Below are 16,209 nucleotides of genomic sequence, written 5' to 3'. Positions count from 1 at the left end.
CTCTCCTCATTTTCTACTCTCCCTCAGCCTTTGGGAACCACTAATCTGCTTTTTGTTTCTGTGGATTTGCCTATTCTGGACATTTCGTGTAACTGAAATCCTGCATTCCGTTGCTTTTTGTTTTGCCCTCCAATCCAACATTTAGCAAATGACCAAACCTCGCAGGTGTTTGCAGTGTCAGGGACCTGAGTGCAGGAGTTAGACCCAGATTTTTCCCTGCCTTTTGATTTAACTTTCTGTTCGCTGTCACTCATTTTTGTATAATCAGCAGTATATTTACAACCATCAGCTAATTCTGAATAAGGTCGTGAGAATTAACTTTTGTCACCTTGTGGACTTGATGTATATGACCTCAGATGCTTGACATCCAAGCTCTGGCAACCAAGGGTCTGGTCTTCTTACCTTCTCATTTAGTCCTGCTTGAGTAGGTTTCTTGGGATTGAAGTTCCTGGGTGAAATAAAGGTGACTACAGTGTATGCTATAAAAGTTAAGATGTCACTTGACTTGAAATCTGAGGTTTTATGTGTCTTCTTCAGATGAGGCCCATTTGCCTTAAATACCGTGTGACTATTAAACAGCTTGATGCGGTTTGCTTGTCAAGAGGACAAAATTGCTCAGTAAGGAATAAAAATGCCTTGAGACAGAACCTCTATACCACCGGTTAATCCTAATTCATTAGTTTTACAGGAGATCACCTTCAGTCATCGTTAAGAGTAAAGAAGTTGAGTGATAGGTCTCCATATCCGCTAGTAGTTTCGAGAGAGAGAGACATCATGTGCCACCAGCTTCAAATTCAACATATATCCCTCAGAGGGAAAAATGATAATCTATTGATGTTGGGACTACAAAAAAAGAAAAAATACATTGTTTTATATTACCAAATCATGAAATGATTTACATATGAAAGAAATAAGCTACAGAGAATCATATGCCAGTTGTTTTAAGTAAATGTTTTATTTTGAAATAATTTTAGACTTAACAGAAAAGTTTCAAATTTATACAGAGTGTTCCATATACCCCTCACTCAGTTCCCCCAATTATTATTAGCATGTTATGCGACGTGTCAAAACCAAGAAACCAGCATTGCTATTAACTAAATGTTTGTTTGTTTGTTTGTTTGTTTGTTTTAAAGAAAGCTTTATGCCCAACATGGGGCTTGAATTCACAACCCGGAGATCAAGAGTTTCATGCTCTCCCAGGGTGCCCCAAACTCCAGACTTTGAGTTTTCTTAATGTCCTTTTACTCTAGCCCATGATGCAATCCAGGATACCACATTGCATTTAGTCCTCATGTACTCTTAGTGGCCTCTAGCCTTTGACAGTTTTTTAATCTTTCCTTTTTTGTCCTGACCTTCACAGTTCTGAGAAGTACTAGTGAGGTATTTTGCAGAATGCCCTTCAGTTTGGTTTTGTCTAGTGTGTTTCTCACAATTAAACTAAGAGTTTAGTTTGGGTTTGGGGTCAAAATACCATGTAAGTGAAGTGCCCTTCTCATCATATCAGGGTACATGATATCCATGACATAATTGGTGGTGTTTAACCTTGACTACATGGTTAAGGTGGTGAAGTTTCCTTTTCTCCCTTTCCTATTCTTGTCTATTTGGAAGATAATTCACTAAGTCCAGCCCACAATGCAGGGGTGGGGGGAGGAGGGAGGAGGGAATTAAGCTCCACTCTTTCCTGGAGTGGGGAGTATCTACTTAAATTACTTGAAATCCTCCTGCAAGGAAGATTTGTCTATTCATTTCTCTATTCAGTAGTGTGTGTGTGTGTGTGTGTGTGTGTGTGTGTGTACATGTGTGTGTACATATATCACTATAGACTCATGTATGTTTATACTTGAGTTGTAACCCGAAAGCACATGATTTTGTTGCGCCGATTGTACCAGCTTTGGCCTTGAAAGCTCTTTCAGGTTTGTTCCTATATCCCTTTGACATTCCCTCAAACTTCTGTTTTTAGAGCACTTACTTTGTGACACTATAAGATGCTATGGGCATATCTTGTATTTTCCCTGACCTAGGCTTAGAAACAGCCATTTCTTCAAGGAGACTTGGTTTCCTTTAGGAAAGTGGTATTTAGAAACAAAGATCTGGCCACTGGGTGAGCTCATTACTCCTGGGGTATGTCTTCATCTAGGTCTGCCACCATTTTAAATTCCTTTTTTTACTGAAGATCTTGCCAGGTGAGTAAGCCACTTTCACAGGGACACTATGACTTTTAGAAAATATTGTGTTTTTTTTTACATAACTCTGGTTTCCAAAAGACTCACTGTATGGGTATTCCAATCATTCTTTTGCTCATTCTGCATAAGCAGAAAAAGATTGGAACTATCCCCTTTTTTTTCTTTCCCCATTATAGCTATTAGTTTTAGCTTGCCCTTAGCTAGCAAGCAATATTCAGTTTACTAAGGTGCCATACAGTGCAGCATTAAGATGCCACCTGGATTAACTAACTAGTTAAATAATGGAAATTATTAAATAACCAGATATAACTGACAATAGAAGTGCTGCATATCAACATTTGTGAGATGCTGCAGCGAAAATAGTATCTTGAGGTAAATGTAAAGTCTCAAAAGCATTTATTAGGACACATCAAAGAGTTAAACTGAGCCATCAGAGGAACCGCCTGGGGAAAAGAAATGTTAGCAAGCGGATATCAGGAGTTCCTACAGGAAGAAGTTGTATGCTATAGTAGGGAAGAGGTCTTGACTGGGATTGGGAGATTTATGGTCTAATGCTGATGCTGTTTTAGTCATTCGTCCACTCTAACTCATAGGGACTTCCCTATCCTCCCTAGAAAGGGTTCATTCGTGCCAACCATGTGAGTACATCCAGAATCACTTACACTGTTTACCAAGTTTAACAAAGAAGTTAGGCTTGATAATAGGATATTAGTCTTTTAAATGAAATTAAGAATATCAATATTTTCTAAACAAATCATCATCCCGCAGCTGAACTTGTGCTGCCAGTAATTTCCTTTCTGATTCTTCTGACTTATTTACCTCTTGATAAATCTAGGTCTCTGGCCTGAAGTCCTAGGAAACTGCCTTTGCCAAAGCTCAAATAGCTGTCCTGCCTTAACTGCTTCCTAGAACATAAAAGAATGGTGCTCAGCATTGCTGCAGGTTGAATTCACCTGAAGAGTTTTTAAAAATACAAATCCTGAGACCTCACCCCACACCAGTTATTTCAGAATCTGCAAGGATAAGACGGCATCTTTTTTTTTTTTTTTTTTTTTTTAACGTTCCTTCAGTGATCCTAGTATGAGGCAGGATTGAGACCACTGTGGAAAGATTTACCCGGTTTACCTAGCAGCATAGAGACCAATATATATTTTTAGATACTTAAAAATTATTTTTAACTGCAGGTGTTGGGCACACAAATATAAATGGCACATGTTCTGAGAACATAGTTTTATGAGAGCATATAATGAGGACTCTGTAAACAGAGATTTGAGAATGCTTCCCACAGGAAGAGAATTTTAAACAAATCTAAAGAATTAAGAGGTGGTCAAGTAGGGATCATGAGTGCAAAGACGGGCAGGGGGGTGCATGGTATATTTGATGAACAAAGAGCGGCAGAATATAGGGACAGTTCATTTGCACGTGCAAACATGGAATTTAAACATGCCCTATCACAAATTAATCCAGACAAATCCCTTCTAGACAAACAGGTGAAAAGAACTTTTTGAAACTTGTGGTCTACTCTCAATTTAGTAGAATTCACTAGAGACTAACTTTAGTTGGTACTTGTTAAAAAAAAAAAAAAGTTCTCAACAAAAGGAATCCTTTCCAACCCCCAGATTGAGCCACACCATGGACATGAGTAACTCCAGGGTCTTTGCAGTGAACAGTTACATTTCCCAGATGAGAGTCCTGCAAAGTAGGGGCCACAGAATAACAGCATTCAGGAGCCCTTATGAGCTCATTAGAAAGGCAGATTCAGGGGCACCTGGGTGGCTCAGTTGATTAAGCATCCAACCTCAGCTTGTGGGTTCAAGCCCCGCGTCGGGCTCTGTGCTGCCAGCTCAGACCCTGGAGCCTGCTTTGGATTCTGTGTCTCCTTCTCTCTCTGCCCCTCCTCTGCTCATGCTCTGTCAAAAAAAAAGTAAACTTTTTTTTTTTTTTTTTTTTTTTTTAATGAAGATTCAGAGGTGCCTGGTTGGCTCAGAGGCTTATGGGACTCTTGGATCTCCGGGTTGTGAGTTGGAGCCCCATGCTGGGTGTTGAGATTGCTTAAGTAAATAAGCTTAAAAAAACAACTGCAGATTCATGGACTCCACCCTACTAAATCAGAACTGATTAAGTGGAAAGAGCCCAAGAAACTAACTCTTCAGCTGATTCTTAGGCACACTGAAGTTTGAGAACCACTGCCGAGGGGTACTTCATATCCCTGTCAGTTTAGAAAGCTCTTCACCAAAAGCTAACTAAAAACAAGCACTGTTCTTAAAACATTTAGACTTTTATTTGTTCATTTGAAATACAAAAACAATTAGCCCTTCTTACATCACAGTAAGCTAATACATGCTACAACACTTGGAAAGCTGTAATTCGTTACACATTACAGAGTATCCTCTAATTCAATCCCTTCACCAGCCTTATGGCATATATGAGGCGGTACAGCTTCCTTTCAACAGGTAGGGAACTAAGTGTCGCAGAAGTCAGGTACCTAGCAAGTCAGGACTGAGGTTTTGCACTTGGTTTTCTGGGAAGCAGTTACTTCCAAAAAATATGCTTGCTCTTCACCAGAAGGCTTTACTCCACACTGGGGAAAGATGGTATAGTGGATGTGCTCTGGAGCATTGGAATGGAAAGAATAGGGGTTTTAATACAACTCTGCCTGAGTTGTTTAAACTTTATTCATTTGTAAAATAAGGATCACACCATCCACCTCATAGGGTTGTTGAGAGGATTAACAAAAAGATAAATCAGAATTCCAGCATTCTGCATGGAATACCTATGGCATGTCCTGCCTGTTTTCTACCACATTCTATAACTTTAGTGGTATTCACCCTCATATAATTAAACTGTACTATCTTCAGAACCATAGGAGATTGTGGTTCATCTATCCACGTTTCTTTCATACTCTGTACAGTTCAGATTTTTTTCATTGTTTTGTTTTCCTTAGCATACACTATGAAGTCTCATAAGAGGATAAGCAGAGGCTTATCCATCCTCTGCTAACAAACCTGAGGAGTAAAAGCTTCCTCTTTTCCTGGGATTTTATAAGGCATTGTAACAAGGACTAATGGTTAGTGTCCTTTGCAAGTTATACATTGCCCTACCTAGAATGAAAGGAAAACTTGACTAGTTTCTGCTACCCAACCACAATAAACTCCTAAAAATACCGGGTACTTAAAAGTGCATACCCTGGGGCGCCTGGGTGGCTCAGTCGGTTAAGCGGCCGCGGCTCAGGTCTTGATCTCCCGGTCTGTGAGTTCGAGCCCCGCGTCGGGCTCTGTGCTGACAGCTCAGAGCCTGGAGCCTGTTTCAGACTCTGTGTCTCCCTCTCTGTGACCCTCCCCTGTTCATGCTCTGTCTCTCCCCGTCTCAAAAATAAAACGTTAAAAAATTAAAAAAAAGAAAAGTGCATACACTGCCACATCCAATTCTGGCCATGTTCCTAATGGAGATGCTACCTACTTTGGATACAGACACAACTATACCAAACAGGCTTGCCCATTGATTAGATATGTATTCAGTTTTTCTTAAGTATCATAGACTCAACCAAGTAGAATGTAAGCAGAAACGCAAAGTTATGTTAAGTTTGAATATCATCATGTAGGGCCCTTTGGGTCAAAATGTTTTATCTGTTGGAAAGAGCAGGGGCATCACTGATAAATCAGAATAGGAGTCTTAAAAGTTGAACTTACAACCTTGAGTCTTGATACGTATGGTTCTCAAGAACTATGGTACTCTTTCCAAACTTTGGGTTGAAACTTTTACAGACTTGCTGCAAGTACTTTAAGAATACTTGGGGCGCCCGGGTGGCTCAGTCGGTTGAGCGTCCGACTTCAGCTCAGGTCATGATCTCATGGTTTGTGGGTTCGAGCCCCACGTCGGGCTGTGTGCTGACAGCTCAGAGCCTGGAGCCTGTTTTGATTCTGTGTCTCCCTCTCTCTCTGACCCTCCCCCGTTCATGCTCTGTTTCTCTCTGTCTCAAAAATAAATAAATAAATAAAAAGTTAAAAAAAAAAAAAAGAATACTCAAAGCTAATATTTTTTGTTTTCCCCCTTTTTTAAGAAGATCCCATTCCCTTATTGCCATTCAGTTGCACTGTGTTTTATAAAAGGGAAGGATCCTTTCTATTGCCATCTTTTTGGAACTTCATTTTTTTTTAAACAAATGGATCCAACTTAATTCTGAAATTTAAAAAATTCTGTTTTTGATTCATGTTTTCCTTTCAATTACTGGGTTTTACTGGGGGGAAAAAATCTTCCCACTTAAAGAAACGTTCTCAGGGTCACCTGGCTGGCTCAGTTGGTAGAGAATGTGACTCTTGAGTTCGATCAAGCCCCATGTTGGGCATAGAGCTTATTAAAAAACAACAAAAAAAGAAACTTTCTCAAACTACCCCATAATCACAAAGAAAAGATGTCTTATGGTAACAGTTTCGCTGGAACTTTCCTGGTTTAAAAACTGAAAATTCTGGGGCGCCTGGATGGCTCAGTCGATTGAGCATCCGACTCTTGATTTTGGCTCAGGTCATGGTCCCAGGGTCGTGGGGTCGAGCCCCACACTGGGCTCCCCACTGAGCGTGGAGCCTGCAAAAGTAAATGAATAAATAAAAGAACCTGAAAATCCTGCCTTCCACTAACCCTCAACCACCCCCTATTATTAGGTGAACCAGTACAGTTGGTCACCACTGGTGTCACTGATCTGACCCTTAGCTATCTCTGGCTACCATCACAGGCCTGGTTGCCTTGCAGGCACCTTAACTCCAAGTAAGTTAAAGCCACAAAGGAGTGGAGGAAGAAGCATAGTACTCTTGACTTCAGATTATACAGTCAAAACAAAACTGGATATGTTTTGTTTTGTAGTAAATCTGGCAAATGGAATGTCTTTAGTCTGTCTTAAATGCAGTTGTATTGCCTCTGGTTTTTAAAAGATGAGAAGACAGTTCAACACATAACAATTTCCAGAACCTGACATGAAAACAAGCTTGAAAGTAAATCTTGTTTTCCTTAGAGATGGTAGGACTAAGTACCTTCCTTACCCTGGTTCTAGATTCTATTCCCCACTGAAGGATTCCTGTAAAAACATACCCATATGTCTTTGTTGCTTTAAGGACAGAATTGTAACTCCATCCAATATGTCAGATACTTCAAACTAAAGGATAACTTGTTTAAAAGCCTTATCCTCAAAATAGTAAACTCAACACAGTTTCAGACCCCCTCAAGTAGCTAGAAATGTTGACTCCAGTTGAACAAAGGGCAAATGACATCTAGCATTTCTCAAACTTAATGATGAAATTAATGGTTGGCGACCAGCATTTAAAATAATAACTAGAACATGTGAGGGTAAATGTTATTTTCTAAACCTATTTGGTTTATTTATAACTGGTTCATGATCTTTTATCCAAAACCATCGGCACCAGACATGTTTTAAATTCAGAATTTCTGAGTTTAGAAAAAAGCTTTACAGTTCAATGACTACTGGGCTGAATAAAATTACTGCCACCAGTGAGTAGAGGAAAGTGCAACATTCGCAGAGGAGGATCCAGGGTGATTGTTTATCTCTAAACCAGGGTCATGGCCTCAGGTAACCACAAACAATAAGAAAACCATGGTGAGGGAGTTGGAAGAATTATAGGAAATCTTTTCATCAACCTCCATTTTTTGCCTAATAGTGCAAATTGTTAATTCTCTTGCCATCTCTTTCCAAGCTGCAACTAAATTGAGAGCCATTTCCAGAAAGTCTTTCTGGCTGGAAACCAGAAAAGTCAAGTGACTCCCAAACCTGCCTGGACCATACATTGTGAAGGGATCCAAGCACTAGCCTAGCTTTTGGTTACTTTTGCAAGAAATTGTAGTTCCTCAGCCTTGATTTGTGGGAAGAACAAAGATCAGCCTTGCTGGGAACAGAAACCTCTCCCCACCAGGCAATGAAGAATTATTCCTTATTAACACAAGTTGGAATATGAGTAAAATAGGTAGATGGAACTTTCAATGTTTACTCCCATGACTGTAATATCCTAGCTCTGTCCTGGGCCACTCCTGACATCTGCAATTGCTTCAACTTCCTCTACCCTTATGCCCAAATCTCCAGAGCCGCACATTTTGCTTTTTTTATATAAAACAAGACATTTTAGCCTAACAGACTTAAGTATCACTTAGCTTAAAATTTGAGGGACAGCAAAAAAACTATTGCACTGACAACAGACTGTCTTCAAATCTTGTTGTATGCTAAAGTTTCAAAGGGAATTGGCTTCTGAAAAAGTGGATGTTTTGTTGGAAACTAGAGATGATACAGTTGCATTGTGGGGATGTAGCACTTGCTTTTCTAGTTCACAAAACCCTATGTTTCTGAGATTCTCAAGTCATTCCTGTAACCTAGGTGTCCCTGGGCATAATTGTTAAGTCATCACAGACTGCAGCACATTTATTACTTCTCTCTGCTAGAAATTCCTCTTCTAATCAAGCTCTCAGAGTTCTTACTCTTCTGATCCCTGACTGTGGAAGGGAAAGCTTTAGATTTTCAAGTTTAGAGATGAAAAACAGTGAGTTCTCTATCAGTTTGAGGCTTGTATGTTAGCTCTCTTTGGTATTAGCACTTTACAAGTGCTATAGAAGAGAGTGAAGCTTTAGCCAAAGGAATGAATCTCTGAATGGTGGAACTTCAGTGCAAGAGATGACTGTGAGTCCGGCGGGGGGGGGGGGGGGGGGGGGGGGCGGAGAGTTCCAATGTTCTGACAGTAACCTCCATACACCCTGTAGGAGCTGACCTGCCCCTAAACTCCCTAAGGTGTGTGTTTCTTCCAATGCAAGCCAAACAGCCTTAACAGCTTAAGTAAATAGTAAAAAATTCATCACATAACTCTGCTTCACAAACACAACTGCGGGGCACTTGGGTGGCTCAGTTGGTTGAGCTCCTGACTTAGGTTCAGGTCATGAGCTCATGGTTCATGAGTTTAAGCCCCATATCAGGCTCGCTGCTGTCAGTGCGGGGCCAGATTCAGATCCTCCGTCTCCCTCTCTCTCTGCCCCTCCCCTGCTCAAGCTTGCTCATGCTCTCTCAAAAATAAATCTTAAAAAAAAAAAAAACAAAAACAAAACCCTGAATACTGTTTTTACTAGTATAGCTCAAAGAAAGCCAAGTGAGATAAGCTATAAAACCATACCCCCATCGAGTCTTAACTCAGATGCAGCGAAGTATAAAAACCAAAACTAGCCAGATGTTACATTTAGCAGATGTAAAATGCCTAAACTGATATACATGTACAGTAAACAATTTAAAGTCCCTTTGTAAGTCGAAAACTTAAAACTTCAGACTTCAGCAAGAGGTAGCCCTAGTGCATGGTTTGTGTGTCACCCTTGAGGAAGACTTTTGAGGTTTTCCCTCCTTGGATATACATGTTGTAAACAACAGAATAAGGAGTGTATTGGGGGGTGGGGGGGTGTTTTAAGCAAAAATCTGTGGAGGAGGAGTAAACCTAGTACCTAGTTTGCTCTTAATTGGGTCAGCTTCTCGCATGAGATAGGGCTAAAGACAGTTTAAGGGAAAAGAACAAAGGTAAGATGTTTTATGAACATCTAGAAATAGAATAGCGTCTTTAAAGGGGGAGACAAAGGATAGGAATGTTGATAAGAACAGAGGAATTGAGCAGGACAAAGGGATGGCACAAAATAACTGAAACCCCTTGTGAACAGGTTGAATGCAACAACAGAGCACTGGTAATACCATTAGTAAGGAGTCTGACGGTGGCTGTTCAATTTGATACAGCTCATTTTGCGACGGATGGAGTGAGTGGATGGCTACCACTGGGAAAGCTGGTAGATAGTTAAAATGCTGATTACACGGCCTGAGGACTGGGCTAGCGTACTTAAATGGTTTCATAATAAATTTTTAGAATGATTAGCATTTGAGTATTGGCCACATTGCTGTGAGCCTCGGGGTAATTTTAGTGTTTATTATTTCCCTATATTCGTTACCCGCCCCACCTCTACCCCACCACAAAACACCGACTTTACATCGACTTTGAAAAGTTACATTTTTCAACAGTATGTACATTGCCTAAGTACGCTGATACCCAAGCAATATGACAATTCAAGGGAATTCCCTCTTTTCTGATCCCAGGGTTTACTTTTTGAGAACTCTTCTTTCCTATGTAGAGGCCAAGAAAGACCGATTCGCAGATTAGAAAAGCAACTTTTCCAGTTCTTTTCCTGAGTCACTACTCAGCCCTGTAATGTCTGTATACTTAATAGGAACGAATGTGAGGTACCGGATTTTCCGCTATCCGGTTGTCCAGTTCTGTCCAGTCTTCAGAAAAGGGTAGTTCTCGCGCTGTGGCTAACGTGACAGCGGGAGATGCCAACCCGACTAAAGGTAGACGGATCTCCAAGGAGGAGACCCGCTAAAGACCAGGGACCGAATCAGAGAGTAGCGAAAGGGCAGGCAGTGAAAAGAGTGCTCTTGCGAGGAAAACGAAAGCGAACCCAAGCTAACGGGAACCACCAGGCAGTGCCCGGCGGAAGCGCGGGCGGACACACAGCACCCTCCCCGGCGTCCTCCCGTCCCGGAGCGCCCTCTCGCGTTCTCGCGCGCCCGGCCAGGGAGGCACGCCGCGCGCACTCCCTCAGCTCCCGTGGGCTGGGGGCGCGGGCGCGCGCGGGGGCGGGGCCGGCGCGGGAGTGCGCGTGCGCGTGCGCGCGCGGGGCCGCGGGCAGGGGGGCGGGGCGGCAGAGCTCGGCGGCTGGGCCTGGAGGACAGCGGCGACGGAGACGAGGAGCGGCAGCGGGAGCGGCGCCGAGAGGCCGTGCTGAACGCAGGCGCCAGGAAGGGGGGAGCGCAGAGGTAACGCAGGTCGGAACAGGCGGGCGGGGAGTGGACGCGGGCTCGATGGACCCCGAAGGCGAGTGGTCGAGGCCGCTCGCCCGGGGCGCCGACGCCGCTCCCAGAGTGGAGGGGGCGGGGCGCTCGGGTCCCCGGAGGTGGCGCTTTTTGTCTGCCTCTCCCGGCCGCTCCGCCCTCCCTGCCCTCTCCCCTCTCTCCTGCGACCTAGCCCCCTGCCCCTCTCGTTGACGCCTCCTCCGGGGCCCACTGGCGCGCGCGCTCCCGCCCTTGTTTTGTTTGGACTAGGGGGGAGGAGGGGTAGCTCTTCCCAGGTCCAGGGCCCTGCGTCCCAGCGCGCCTGCGCCAGCGTCCTCCCGCTGCGCTCCGATTGGCTGAGGCCTTGCGCATGCTCCCGAGGCCCGTGGCGGACCTCGCCGTCGTCCCCGCCTTCCCGTCCCCCCCCCCCCCCCCCATTCCCTCAGCGGTTTTCCGAGCGGGTTCGAAAGATGCCGGCGGCGGTGACTGGCTGCGGCGGGCCCGCCCCCCGGCTTCTCCGCCCCCGCCGCCGCCGCCATTACGGAGCTCCCAGTGGTGAGTGCGCGGAGCGCTGGTGCTCGCGGTCCGCCGATTGTAGCGTCGCGGGGGTGGCCCCTGCCCCTGGCGTGGCGTTGGCCTCGGCCGCGTGCATTTTCGAGCGCGAGCCCCGCGTCTCGAGCCGCCGGCCGCGCGTAGCCCGCGCCGCAGCTCCTCGGTGTCCGCCGCCGCTGAGCCCTCCCGTCCTCTGCCGCGCTGCCTTCATCTTGGTCCCTCGCTCCCCCCGCCTCTGCTCGGGCCCCGCACCGGCCGCTCCCTGCCTCTTTGTCTCGGCTGCGCTGTTCTCCGTGTTCCTCTCGGCGGTCTGGGCGGGCGTTTCCGTGCTGCTGCTGCTGCTGCGACGCGGGCCTGAGCTTTCGTTTTCCCGTCTGGCATTCCCAGAGCTTGTTACTCGCCGCACCTTAGACGGTGTGGTTTTCGTTAATAAAGTCAAACTCGTGAATATGAGCGTTTGTCCAGAGGTGGAGGCAGGAGTGCTGAAGTGAGAGCCTCAGATCTGAATTTTGATACCGACTTGCCACTGTCTGTGACCGAGGACGAGTCACTTAACCCTTTGGGGGGAGTATTCTCTCCTGCACAGAGGACTGGACAAGGTGAACTTAACTGCCCCTTCAGCGTACAACTTGTGTTGTTTATTATTGTTCCTGACTTTACATTACATCGAAAAGTGAGAATACAATTAGAAATATCTCTAGGAATTCGCTTGGGACTTGATGGACAAGCTGTCGTGTCTTAAGAGTGAAATTAGACGTGACTGGTTTTACTTTGAAAGATGCTTTTAATTTTGTCTAATTTGGCATGGGCATAAAGCCACTGTGAGCTCTTTTAAGTTTTTATTGCTCCTCTAAAAAGTTTAGTTTAACGTGTTTCAAAGTAGGAGTAACATTTTAAAGGTTTTTTATTATTTTTGATTTGGCTTCGTTTTTAAGCTTACTTGGACGATTGAGGGCAGAAAGTTGGAGGAAGTATCCTAAACTGTTCATAGATGAAAATCTTAAGTGTTAAGCCGTTTAGGTGGTGATTATCTATCTTTCAAGGTGGGTCCTGTAGTGGCCATAGCTTCTGTGCCCAAGACAGATTTGTTAGGTACATAACAGATTTATTGAAATGTGAAAGTGGGGGAAAAAAAAAAAAGTTGTCAGTTAATTACCAGCATGCTTCTTGTGACATTACTGTAGTCTGAGGACAGTTAAAGACTTTAGACTGGGAACAGTTTAATATATTCTATGCAAAGCTAGTGATTTTATAACATAATATATTGCACGCATTTTTTGGTAAAACATGAAATAATACTACTTTCCCTAAAATGCATATTTTCATTTTAAGATTATTATTTTGAGAGAGCGCACACACAGTCTTCAGCGGAGGGCTGGGGGCGGATAGAGGCAGAGAGAAAATTCCCAAGCAGGCTCCCCATTTCAGCTGAAATCCAGAGTAGGACGCGTAACTAACTGAACCACCCAGGTACTCTCCAAAAAGCGTATTTTCAAGGATATCGATAGACTGAGATACAATAAGTTCCTACTTATTTTTCTATTGCTTTCTCTTTTTATTCAATTTTTGTTTTGAGAGAGAGGCAGTGTGCTTGCACAAGTGGGGGAGGGGCACAGAAGGCCCAAAGCTACCTTGATAGCTGGGAGCCCTATGCAGGATTCCAACCCATGAATAAACCCTGAGGTCTTGACCTGAGCTCAACCGACTGAACCACCCAGGCACCCCCTGCCTTGTCTTAATGTAAAGAAAATAAATAAAAACTCTGAAATTTTGGATTTTATCACCTTTATTGCTTGTGTTAAATTAAAAACAGTTTAGAATTTCCTTTTACAAAAGTAGTTCTTTTTATAGTCAATCCAACATTTAAAAAAATAAAACCTAAATTGAAGACCACAGACGAACCACATAAATCACAAGTAAAATCAGATTATTTGTTTTTGGCACACATAACCTAGGTGGGAAACTTTTTCGTCTGTTCATCCTTTGATTTAACATATTTATCGAGCACCTATTCTATGCCTGGTGTGTTCTTAGGCACCAAGTATCCAGCGGTGAACCACCTAGCTAATATCTCTGTTGGAGAATAAGCATGGTAGCCTAAAAGTCTGATTCAGAAAGTTACTAGGTACATGGTGATGGTGAGGTAGTGTGAATGAACCATCCATATAGTTTTGTTAGCTGTGTAATGAACATTGAACATATTAAATAATTCATTAGCCAACCTATTAAAGTATTAGAGGCTGAAGCTTTAAGTTCCATGACCTTTTACCAAGGAAATTCAGAGCTAAGGCAGACTTTTTTTTTTTTTAAAGTAAACTACACCCAACGTGGAGCTCGAACTGAGGACCCCAAGATCAAGATTTGCATGTTCTACAGACTGAGCCGATCAGGTGCCCCTCAGACAGACTTGTTTGTTTGTTTAATGTTTGTTTATTTTTGAGAGAGAGAGACACACACACACAATCTGAAGCAGGTTCTAGGCTCTGAGCTGTCAGCGCAGAGCCTGATGCAGGGCTCGAACCCACGAATTGTGAGATCATGACTTGAGCCAAAAGCGGATGCCTAACCAACTGAACCACCCAGGTGCCCCAAGACAGACTTCTTAATATGTATCCCAAGTAAGTGGGTTCAGTTCTTCACACGCACTGAATATAGTAATAGGTCCTTAATCACACAGTATTGTTCATTTAACTTTTTTCCCCAATACTTATCCAACACTCATTATGTTTTGGACACTGTTCTGGGTGCTGGGACTACATTGGTGAATTAAAGTCCTAGCCCTTATAGTGCTTACATTGCATTTGGAAGAGATACATGATAAACAAGTAAATACGTATTTTGAATTTCAGTTGGTGTTAAGTGCTGAAGAAACCTGAAGCATGAGAAGGTTGGGAGGGAGGTCTTTCTGAGGGGGTGACAGTGAGCAATAAGGTGATTGAGGTGTCTAGGAAAAAAGTGTTCTAGTTTAAGAGAACAGCAAGTGCAAACACTGAGGCAGGGAGGGGTGAGCAGAGCACAGTGCCAGGACCAAAAGAAGTTTTGTGTTTGGAGTCAAGAGAGTAGAGTGATAGAGTGGGAGGTGGGACTAGTAAAATAGTGGGGGTGGTGATAGGGAGTTTTTAAGCAGGAGGGTGTCAGGATTTATATTTTTGGTGGATGCAGCCAGGAACATTGGCAAACCAACTTATTTATTTATTTTTTTAAATTCCAACCTGGGCATACGTCTTATCTGGCCTAATTTAAACTCATTTTGTCCTTAGGCTAGTGGTGTCCAGTGTCTTTATGGACCATGCGCTTGTTGCCCCAATTTTAGTTTCATCACCTTGGCATTAGTGATAGCTTCCTCTGTGCGCCTCCTCCCCTTTTCACCCGTTTGTTTTAATTTTGAGTAATTGGTGAATATAGTTGACTGGAAAGGCTTTGACACTTTTTTCAGTAATTGTGTTTACAGGGAAAAAATTGTTTTCAAGATACCCTATGAGCAGAGATTCCTGAAGGTTTTATTGACTTGACAGTAGCATTTTCACCCTACCTAGTATTATCGTGGGTTAGGAAAGATGAATTCATTAGCAATATCACTTTACCAAGGATAACTTGATCATGATAGTTTCCTTCTGTGTAGGGTTCACATGTAAAGACAGCAGCAGATTTGCTTAGGTTTTTTTATTGTCAAGGAAAATATATTACCATGTAAGTGCTAGTTGCATGAATGAGCAGGTGTATGTATTCAGATTATTCCAAGATAGACATTTAGGTTTCACAAGACTTTGGGGTTTCTTATGAGTGTCCTGAAGGCCAGTGTGGCCCTCTTTTCACAGATGAGAAAACAGTTTTTTATTTCTGTATTTTATAGTTCTTCAAAGTGAATTGCCATATGAGCGTTTTAAGCAGTTTTTATAACAGTTGATAATTTTAAAAATATTCATGGATATTGTTAATTGACTCTTGATAGTAAGTTTCAGTGTATCTTGAATTCTTTCAACTGCATTTGTTTGCAGCTGATTGACCATTCACAAGTCTGGCATTGCTCTTGGTGTTCCCATAAAAAGATTTTCCCTGTAAATGTGAAAGCATTCTTTATGTTTGGGGTTTTTTGTTTGTTTGTTTTAATTTATCCCAGTTATTGTAGCTTGAGACTATTACCTGACAAATTGAAAACTTAAATTCCTAGACAGGGTTAGAGCTTCAAGCAGGGGTTGAATGACTGATCTACTGTTCTCTAATTCTTTGTTAATGTTCGTTAGCCCAAAGGTCTAAGCACCTAAATGATCATTTTCTTATATTTTGGAGAGATTTTTGTTATAAAATGTCACTGAGTCCCAGATGAGATTTTTTTTTTTTTTTTTTTTGAGGACAGAGAGTATTAATGACCAGGCAAATTTGAGTGACTACATGGGTTTTATCTTTGAATATTTAATTATGTTCTTTCTTCTGTGCTAGTTTTGCTTACTTTAAAAATAACAAATAAGGTCTTGGAAGCATACTTCTGTTCTCCTAGGTGATGGTCTGAATTTGCCTCTCTGGATCTGGAGGCTGTTAGAGTATCACGTTCTTCAGGAGTATTTTTGCCCTTGTATTACTTTTATCTAAAGGAGATGAAGTTAAAGTTACAGTTAATTTTCCTGA

General features: G+C 42.8%; 1 protein-coding gene across 10 annotated transcripts in view; it reads left to right on the top strand.

Annotated features, from left to right (window-relative positions):
- Nucleotides 1-10,865: 10,865 nt before the first annotated feature.
- HP1BP3 (heterochromatin protein 1 binding protein 3) overlaps nucleotides 10,866-16,209 on the top strand; it is a 38,753-nt gene continuing 33,409 nt past the window's right edge. For 2 of the 10 annotated variants that reach the window (XM_053208377.1, XM_027060199.2), the window contains exon 1: nucleotides 11,413-11,586. The gene's annotated coding sequence lies outside the window, so the exon portion shown is untranslated. Of the gene's footprint in view, nucleotides 11,026-11,412; nucleotides 11,587-12,048; nucleotides 12,183-13,895; nucleotides 13,974-16,209 lie in introns of those variants that run through there. The other 8 variants (XM_027060197.2, XM_053208343.1, XM_053208362.1 and 5 more) reach the window with 8 other exon arrangements.

The sequence above is a fragment of the Acinonyx jubatus genome, chromosome C1, assembly GCF_027475565.1.
Source record: "Acinonyx jubatus isolate Ajub_Pintada_27869175 chromosome C1, VMU_Ajub_asm_v1.0, whole genome shotgun sequence".
Lineage (NCBI taxonomy): Eukaryota > Metazoa > Chordata > Mammalia > Carnivora > Felidae > Acinonyx > Acinonyx jubatus.
The sequence above is the reverse complement of the archived record's forward strand: the minus strand, read 5'-3'. Positions and strand labels throughout refer to the sequence as shown.